Source organism: Crinia signifera, chromosome 9 (genome assembly GCF_055691185.1).
Source record: "Crinia signifera chromosome 9, ASM5569118v1, whole genome shotgun sequence".
Classification (NCBI taxonomy): Eukaryota; Metazoa; Chordata; class Amphibia; order Anura; family Myobatrachidae; genus Crinia; species Crinia signifera.
Window position 1 is genome coordinate 71,403,858 of NC_139225.1, and position 8,731 is coordinate 71,412,588.

At 40.9% G+C, this 8,731-nt stretch overlaps 1 protein-coding gene across 3 annotated transcripts in view; it reads right to left on the bottom strand.

Moving 5' to 3' along the window:
* Positions 1–8,469, bottom strand: part of NLGN3 (neuroligin 3) — a 105,235-nt gene extending 96,766 nt beyond the window's left edge. For all 3 annotated transcript variants that reach the window (XM_083159196.1, XM_083159195.1, XM_083159193.1), the window contains exon 1: positions 8,323–8,469. The gene's annotated coding sequence lies outside the window, so the exon portion shown is untranslated. The remainder of the gene's footprint in view (positions 1–8,322) is intronic.
* Between the last annotated feature and the right edge of the window lie 262 nt (positions 8,470–8,731).

Consider the following 8,731-nt stretch of genomic DNA (forward strand, 5'->3'; position numbering starts at 1 on the left):
CTAGTCTATTGTACACTGATTAAAAAGTGGTCAGCATGGGAATTGCACAAGGTGTCATTCGCCATATGGCAAAAAAAAGTATAATTTATGAGGTCACATCTGTACTACAACCATTTTGCAATCAAATTTGAAGAAAAAATGTAAATAGGGTGAATTAGCCAACTTGAACCATCGGAGCGCTTAAGTCTGGATCAGCAAAAATACCTTTCTTAATTTTTAATACTGACCTTTACATTTTTTACCTTTAAATGCCAATGATATAAACTGGCTCGTTAGAGGTAACTTAGCAATATACATGGCAATCATAGAGTTTCCTTATGCCCTCTCCACCAGGGAAAGAGAATGATATATGGGCATTCTACATGCAAATGATGTGTTATGCTTTCTCCTGCAGGGCTTCCTCCTACATAACAGTGCTGCAGAACTGCAGGGGGAAGCCACCAAAGTGCAAGCATAACACCAACACTGAATATGGCATATGGTATTTAATAATATTATGCTGTTCCCCAGGCAGAATGACAATTAGAGACATTCTTATTTGAATAAAAAAAAAGTGCATAGAACATTGCAAGCTTCCTGCTCCAGGATAGAGGCACATGGTATAACACTATACATTTTGGAACTCTCCACTTGAATTTTTCAAAAACGAATTCTGAGTGATCAGTTAAGGAACCAATGTAAAAGTCTACCCCCAAAAATGTATTTTTACAAGGAATATCCAATTAGCTTGGGGAATTGTTGGCACTAACTGTGTCATGAAGGGAAGGGGCCTAATAACTGAATGCTCCAGGTATTAAACCCAAAACCTATGTGTAACGAGAGGAGGTTTTTAGATAGGGAGTTTTTATATATTTTTTTAAAACTTTATTAACATTTACTTTTTGATAGGGGTTTTCAACTTGTCACTTTAAAACTTTTTTACAATTTGGTGAGACCCAATCGCGAAACGGGACAATGAATCGCACCTGGCGATCTGCAGTCGAACAAAATGAAAATGGGCCAGGGTCACGGCTGTCTGGCCGGATTGACAGTTGTGACCCGGAATTGAATACCCCCCTAATTGTCTAATGGATCTCCTCTGTACACTGATATATTGTTACATATAGGTAAAAATTAAACCCAGTGTTATCTATAGCTGTCTAGGCACTATGGGATATATCGTACAATATATTGCTCCGATAATTGGAACAATATATAAAAAGCATTGCATAGTGCAGTGGTTCCCAAACTGTGCGCCTAGGCTCCCTGGGGTGCCTTGGGACACTTGCAGGGGTGCCTTGGGTTGGTTGTCTAGGACCAATTCAAATTATTTATGATAAATTATTTCTGGACAAGACCAGTGCTAGTGGCTGCCAATCATAAAATGTGTACAGTCAGAACCAAATCCTGCCCTTTACCAAATAACTGAACCTAAGCAGCACATATAAACACAATCTACTTAATTTGATATATATTTTTTGGGGCCTAAGGGTGCCTTGGAAAAATTCTGATACTCTAAGGTGCCGTTATTAGAAAAAGATTGGGAACCCCTGGCATAGTGTATACCATCGATCAGTTGTTGTATCATTACATCATCTCTACTGGTGTCTTTCCTTCATTGTTCAAACATGCAGTTATTACTCCGATTTTGAAAAAAACAGAATTCTGATCCAAGCTCTCTCTCAAACTATCGTCCCATTTCTCAACTTCCATGCACCTCCAAACTACTTAAAAGACTTGCCTACACTCGCCTCACACACTTTCTTAACTTGCACAACTTAATGGACCCGCATCAGTCAGGCTTTCGTGCCCAACACTCCACAGAGACAGCACTGACTAAAGTTGTGAATGATCTGGTCACTGCCAAGTCTAAAGGCCACTATTCACTACTAATTCTTCTAGATCTCTCTGCTGCTTTTGACACTGTTGACCACACACTTCTCATACAAACACTACAATCCATAGGTCTTAAAGACACAGCCCTCTCTTGGTTCTCATCCTACCTATCTAACCGCTCCTTTAGTGTTCGTTTCTCTGATTCTACCTTCTCTTCGCTACATCTTTCAGTTGGAGTACCTCAGGGTTCAGTTTTAGGCCCTCTGCTTTTCTCAATCTATACCTCATCTCTTGGCAAACTAATCAGCTCCTTTGGATTTCAGTATCATCTGTATGCGGATGATACTCAGCTCTACCTATCTTCCCCTGACCTGTCCCCATCTGCATTGAGCCGTGTCTCTGAATGCCTTTCTGCTGTTTCACCCTGGATGTCATCTCGCCACCTCAAACTTAGTATCTCAAAAACAGAATTAATAATATTTCCGCCAATAAATAGTAGTTACCCACCTGATAGCTATATTGCTGTTGAGAAGATGACAATTACTCCTACCTCTCAAGCTCGCTGCCTAGGTGTTAATCTTGACTCAGAGCTTTCCTTTGTACCCCACATTCAATATGTCTCAAAATCATGCCACATGCACCTAAAAAACATATTTACAATTCACCCTTACCTTACACAAGACACTGCAAAAACTCTAATCCATGCTCTTATCATCTCACGCATTGATTATTGCAATAGTCTCTTTATTGGCCTTCCCCAATGTAGACTCTCACCACTACAGTCCATTATGAATGCAGCTGCAAGGCTAATCTTCCTAGCCAGACGTTCATCGTCTGCAAAGCTACTATGTCAGTCACTTCACTGGTTACCTGTAGTCTACCGTATTCAATACAAAATTATTTTACTTACACACAAAGCCATAAACCAAACTACACCAACATCCGTATCTTCTCTTATTGGAAAAATATCATCCAACACGACCTCTACGCTCCTCCCAAGATCTGCGTCTCTAATCCACACTCATTACTCACTCCCATTCCAGACTGCAGGACTTTCTTCGGGCTGCACCCACTCTGTGGAATGCCCTCCCAAGCACAATAAGACTCTCCTCCAGTCTCCAAACCTATAAGCGTTCCCTAAAAACTCATCTCTTCAGGCAAGCTTATCAAATTCCAGAACCAGTCATAGAACCTTGCATTCTGGTGGAATCGATGCAATAAAGAATACAGTATCTATCCTTATGTATCAATGCCTATTTCCCTATAGATTGTAAGCTTGCGAGCAGGGCCCTCCTACATTTTGACTGTCTGTAAATACCCTGTTTGTTGTATCACTGTCACCTTTGTAAAGCGCAACGGAATATGCTGCGCTATATAAGAAACTGTTAATAAATAAATAAATAATAAATTACATCAAATCATTCCTGGGTAAAACATTGTTCCATAGTTGTACACAACCTAACAGTCATCGTAGGTTATTAGTGTAACAAAGTAACACTGGATGTTTTAGCAAAACAGGTTGTGCACTCTTGAGCTCACCCACTGCTACTTGGTCTCCCACTACCCAGAGAATCCCTGTACACATCGTCATTAAGTTGGGAGGTTACCCAACATCCTTCGCTGCTGACTATAGAACACATTCTGCAGACACAGGACCCACATGGCGTAGTTAATTTAAGGACATTCAACCATTTGCTTTCAATGGGTAAGAATAAAATTGTTAAATCAAATATATTTCACTAATTTGCCTAAATAGCCATTGTCTGTTTTCCAGTGAGATTATCATATGCTCTCTCATACACTACCAGGTTTTTGTTTCCACCAGGCAGATTGGACAGATAAATGTTTAGGTGTGTAGCCAGTTTTGCAAATGTTCACATAATATTTTCACCTGGTTGCCATGACCCAGACTAATGGAAGCCTCCAGTTATTACAACAAATTGACCTTTAGGTTTAATACATGTTGGCCTTAGATAACATTTTATTTGAATCCATTATTTTCAATCTTCAATGTTACCATAGCCACTTTCAATAATACACGATTTTAGTGAGGGTTAGGTTCCCCCTGCAGTGTATATTGGAGGTCAGATGGAGATGTCTATACCAGGCAATGGGGAACCAGCACACCTGCAAACTGCATAACTGCACTACCTGGAGATACACTTTATTAGTTAGTGCTGGATTTCAACAATTAAACCCTTAAGGTGCTCACACACAGACAGATTTGGCAAAAGATCTGGGCGTTCCAGACTGATTGAAATGACCAATCGCTCAAATCCTTCCATGTGTATGAACGATATAGATGCCGATGCGCGTACCCGCCGGTCGTTGGTAGAGGTCAATGATGTTTCCTGCATGCAGAAAGATCATAGACCAATCGTTAGAGATGTGTACCAATCGTTTCATGTGTATGCATGATGAACAATTTGGTAAAGCTGATTGACTGGTTCCCACTCCCCTCCACCATCGTTAAAGATCAATCGTTCAAGTGTAATCGTTTATACAATCATTCACTATTTGACACCAAGTCGTTTGTCCAGGAGTTCTGAGGAAATAGTTAACGAGATTGGATCGTTTGCTAAATCTTTGCTTGTGTATGCACCTTTACTTGTTAGTGGGGTTACCCTATGTAAAGTAATAGGCAAATAAAAGCCAGAACACATCAGTGGACACAGACTGATATAAAGCAAAGTGGATATCCTTTCTAGGGAATTTAACATTTGAAAAAGCAACCAGAAAAGGTATTTTTAAGGAAACATGTTATTACTGATAAAACAAAAATTGGGAGCAGTCAGTATAAGAGCACTTACAATAAGGAAAAATTATAAAGCAGATCTTCACCTAACACAACTAAAAATGATAGAACACACTGTTACACTTACTGTGTATTAAAGCTGTATAGTTTTCTCTATATTCATCGTCTTACATACCATCATGGTTAGCCACCCTCCGGGATGCTATGAATATTTATAAGTATTAATGAGATGCCTACATCATGGCAGGCTTATGCTCAGCTTGGTCCTGAGAAACAGGCTGTGACATCATCTGCCTGCTTACAGCACATTGGTGCTGACTGATCACAAGTTCAACAGCACAGGAACTTCTAACCGCAGTAACAGCATTCAAATAATGCCTAAGCGATGTGGCGATGCAATGTAATGATACACAGCATTGCCACACACAGTACACGATTCGCTGCGCGACAATGTGATATAAATCATTACTAGCCGTGTCACACCCATATAGTGCAGGGGGGAACCACTTAGCACAAATAAACTTATATGTGATTAGTGATCCCACCAGCATGTGGGCAGGTCCTAGTGCAGGGGTGCCCCGCCAGTATCCCTATTAGGGGCATGCCCGGCCACCGTCAACAGTCATGGGGGCATGCCCAGCACCTACGAAGGTGTTGGGCTTCCCCAAGGCTCTCCACTTAATGTGAAGAGATGCTGCAGGTACGGCAGGCTGCTTGACGTGTGGCCCCCTGCTAAAACAGCTTAGCGTGAAGACTATAGTCATATGAGATCGGAAACACTGAGTATATCTGGCGCCCGGGATTCAGCAAAAGGTTTCCCACACTCTTAGGATGCATACACACTTTATGGTTTTGGCTTACAATGTTGACTATGAAAAGTTATCCAAAACTGCTCAGTGTTAAGGGGCTTGCGATACTGAAGCAGGGCCGAGCTGCATCGGTATCACAAGAAAAAAAGACTGTGCAGGCTATTTGACTATATCACATGCAGTGTATTTGGCCATAGATCAAGTTGGCTATAGTCAAAATAGAATGTGAATATAGTCAAAATCGGCTTCATGCACTTTAAGGGGAAATTGTATAGTAAAAATCGTACATAACAATGCAGCAATGCAACAATAGCCGGAACGTGCCACTCCATTCTCTGAGGCCCGCCAGCGAATGTGTCTCGCATGTCCATGTGCACTGGTGCTCCAGCTGCCAGAAATGTATCGCAGCCAATGAGGACAGCTGCATCTGTAGCCAGAATCACACCATGTGTATGCCCCTTTATGCTCGCTCCTAGACTCTTGGGAAACCAGCCAATGGGAGTCTACAGGCAGGCTTAGAAGAAGGGTGTGAAGCCTTAAGAGGCCCATACACCAGTGTGTATTGGGGTAATCCCCCCATCCCCTTCCACGTTGGGGAATGCGGATATTAAATGTGTCTAAAAATCCTGGTTCCTAAACCTGACGAGGATCACGCATTGTGGACTTTTTTTTACATGCCTAATGTCTCTGATCTGCAGATGAATCGGCGATCAACAATGCGGTTGGATCATGGTTTCAGCAGCGGATCACCCCCCTGCTGGTGTATGGGCCGCTTTATACTTATTCCTGGGCACTGTACAGCTCCAGATACACAGCACAACCAATACCTGGGGGAACCAGCCAGCATATATATTACATACATGATAACCTGTAAACTATGCAGTTCTACCCTGCACTATATGGTCAACTTGAACATGCTATGCTCAATACAGGTATGCTCAACATCCATGGTATTGTCTCATCTGATGGTGTGATGCAACCACCCAATTCATCAAACAATGAGTTTTGAATTGGGTGGTTTGGGAGTCTAATATATCGTATACACCTTTCTGCAGATTCAAAACTTCATGATAAAGCAATTTGCAGCGAATGTTTTACTGGAATTATGGGAAGGTGGCCTGATTTTCCTGCAGAACAAAAGCACGCTCCAAAATGTATAAGTCTTGCGGAGTAGGCAGTACGTGTAGGTATAACTAAAGTGTAGATATGTTCCAGTCAGTATGGACACCCATTCTGTGGGCTGAGACAATATTATTGAAAATTCTTCCTGTGAATTTATTAGGGAATAGTGATCAAGCAGTATGACCCACTTTGCGTTGCCTAGGGTACTGATAAAATGAGTTTTTAAGTCAACAAATTTCCATAACTACTGCATGTAGGTAGCAAGACACCATGACCTGTCTAATAAGCAAAATAGGCAACTTTGAATGTATTACAGGATATATAACTACAAAGTCAATATCATAACCCAAATCTTTTTTTAACATCACATTGCCATTACCATGTGGCCAGACTTTGTATAGGATGTTAAAGTGAGAAATTTTCCTGTACATGAAGTAAAGATTTTTTTAGCATTGACGCATTTTAACTGGGTCTCAAAAAATATTGTATAAAGTAGGTTTTGGAATGGTAAAGATTTATGCAACTACATTTTACTATGGAGGTCCCCTGGGTAATGTATATGTCATTGGGGAAAATACAGCACCAGCAACAGTTACGCATCTATGATGTCATGTATACTGTAGCAAACGTTGTTCAACAAAACTAAATACAGAACTTTGTCATGATAAAATTGTAGCAAATTCCGAAACCTATTAAGAATCATGTTTGATAAAGAAGGCATTGCAGAACCATATTGCAGACATGTTCAATGTACATTTCTATAGAACTGATTCTATGAATGATTTTGTAGATGATTTGATGCAATATTAAATTGAAAGAAAAAAAAAAATCAGAATTGCAAAGTGTCAGCATAACAAGGAGACTATGAAATAATCTAAATAATACCCATTACATATATGCAGTAATAAGTACAGATGTAATGTAGAAGATAGATATGAAGTAAAGCCATATATACATTACAGTCTTCAAGGGATTAACCGGGGATATATCTCAGAATAAGTACTGGATGAGCACTAGCATTGCAAATGGTGGATGACAGGCTCAGGGAGATGAGAGCCCCCATCACATGAAAGGGTCCACAGATTTGAGGAACACTCTTTTAGCAGAGCAGGTACACACTACACACACATTAGGAAAACGCCAAAATGCTCCAGAAAGACATATGGCTATTTTGAAGAAGACAGGGGTGCAGGGGTCAAATGCATCTTGAGGTTAGCAGCAGATGTAATAATAAGCATAAGACGTAAAGCAAAACACTGCACTCTCCAGTAATATAACAGAAGCCACAGGGAAACGTACATACTGTATTTTTTATTTTATAATATAAAAGCTATGCCACTGTCTGGTGCGTACTACACACATACCATGATGTGTCTACATGGTATCTAGGAAATGATTTGGATGAGTACTCTTGTTAGATTAAGATAGATAGATAGATAGATAGATAGATAGATAGATAGATAGATAGATAGATAGATACAGACAGGTAGGCAACCTACGCTAGAAATACATGTGTGGAATCTGCTTGGGTGTACTGACATATAATTCATCCAGAAATAAAAGATTGCTCATTCTGTAATACAGTGTAATATGCAGAAAAAAGATGATGTAACCTTGGTAATATAGAACAGCGATGCATCATATACAGAAATACACTGAGTGAGGAATGCATGTAGGTATGCATGCAGGGGTGGGGGAGGATCTGAATAATATTAATACAGATACAGATGATGCATCAAGCACATACATATAATTTAAAGGCAATATATTTGAAGGTCCATCGAAATCATATAAATTCTATCGATACAAATCCGTTCTCACCGGGCTGTCTTTCTGCTCCGGGTGTGTCCGGCCCCGGGCCTCTCCGGTTCCCCTCGTGCAGCAGCAGCAGCATCAGCACCGGGAGCGCGCACAGAGGGATGAGGAGGACGAGGGACCGGAGGAGGAGGGTCGGGAGTGCGCGTTGAGGGCGGGGCTAATGCATTAGCTGGCTGCTTGTGTGCTGCTGGCTGGGTGTAATATAGATAGTGGCTGGGTGTAATATAGATAGTGCAGCGCTGCCACTCGATGCAAAGCTATGGATGATAAGTCTGGTGTAGTTCTACGCTTTATTGCAGTTTGCATAGAATATCCGTACATATATCTGTCTGTGCATGATAAAGTACAGTACAACTATCTGCATGGCGATGTGCCTTTCGCTGTGTATGGTGGGGTACATAACATCCAGGGC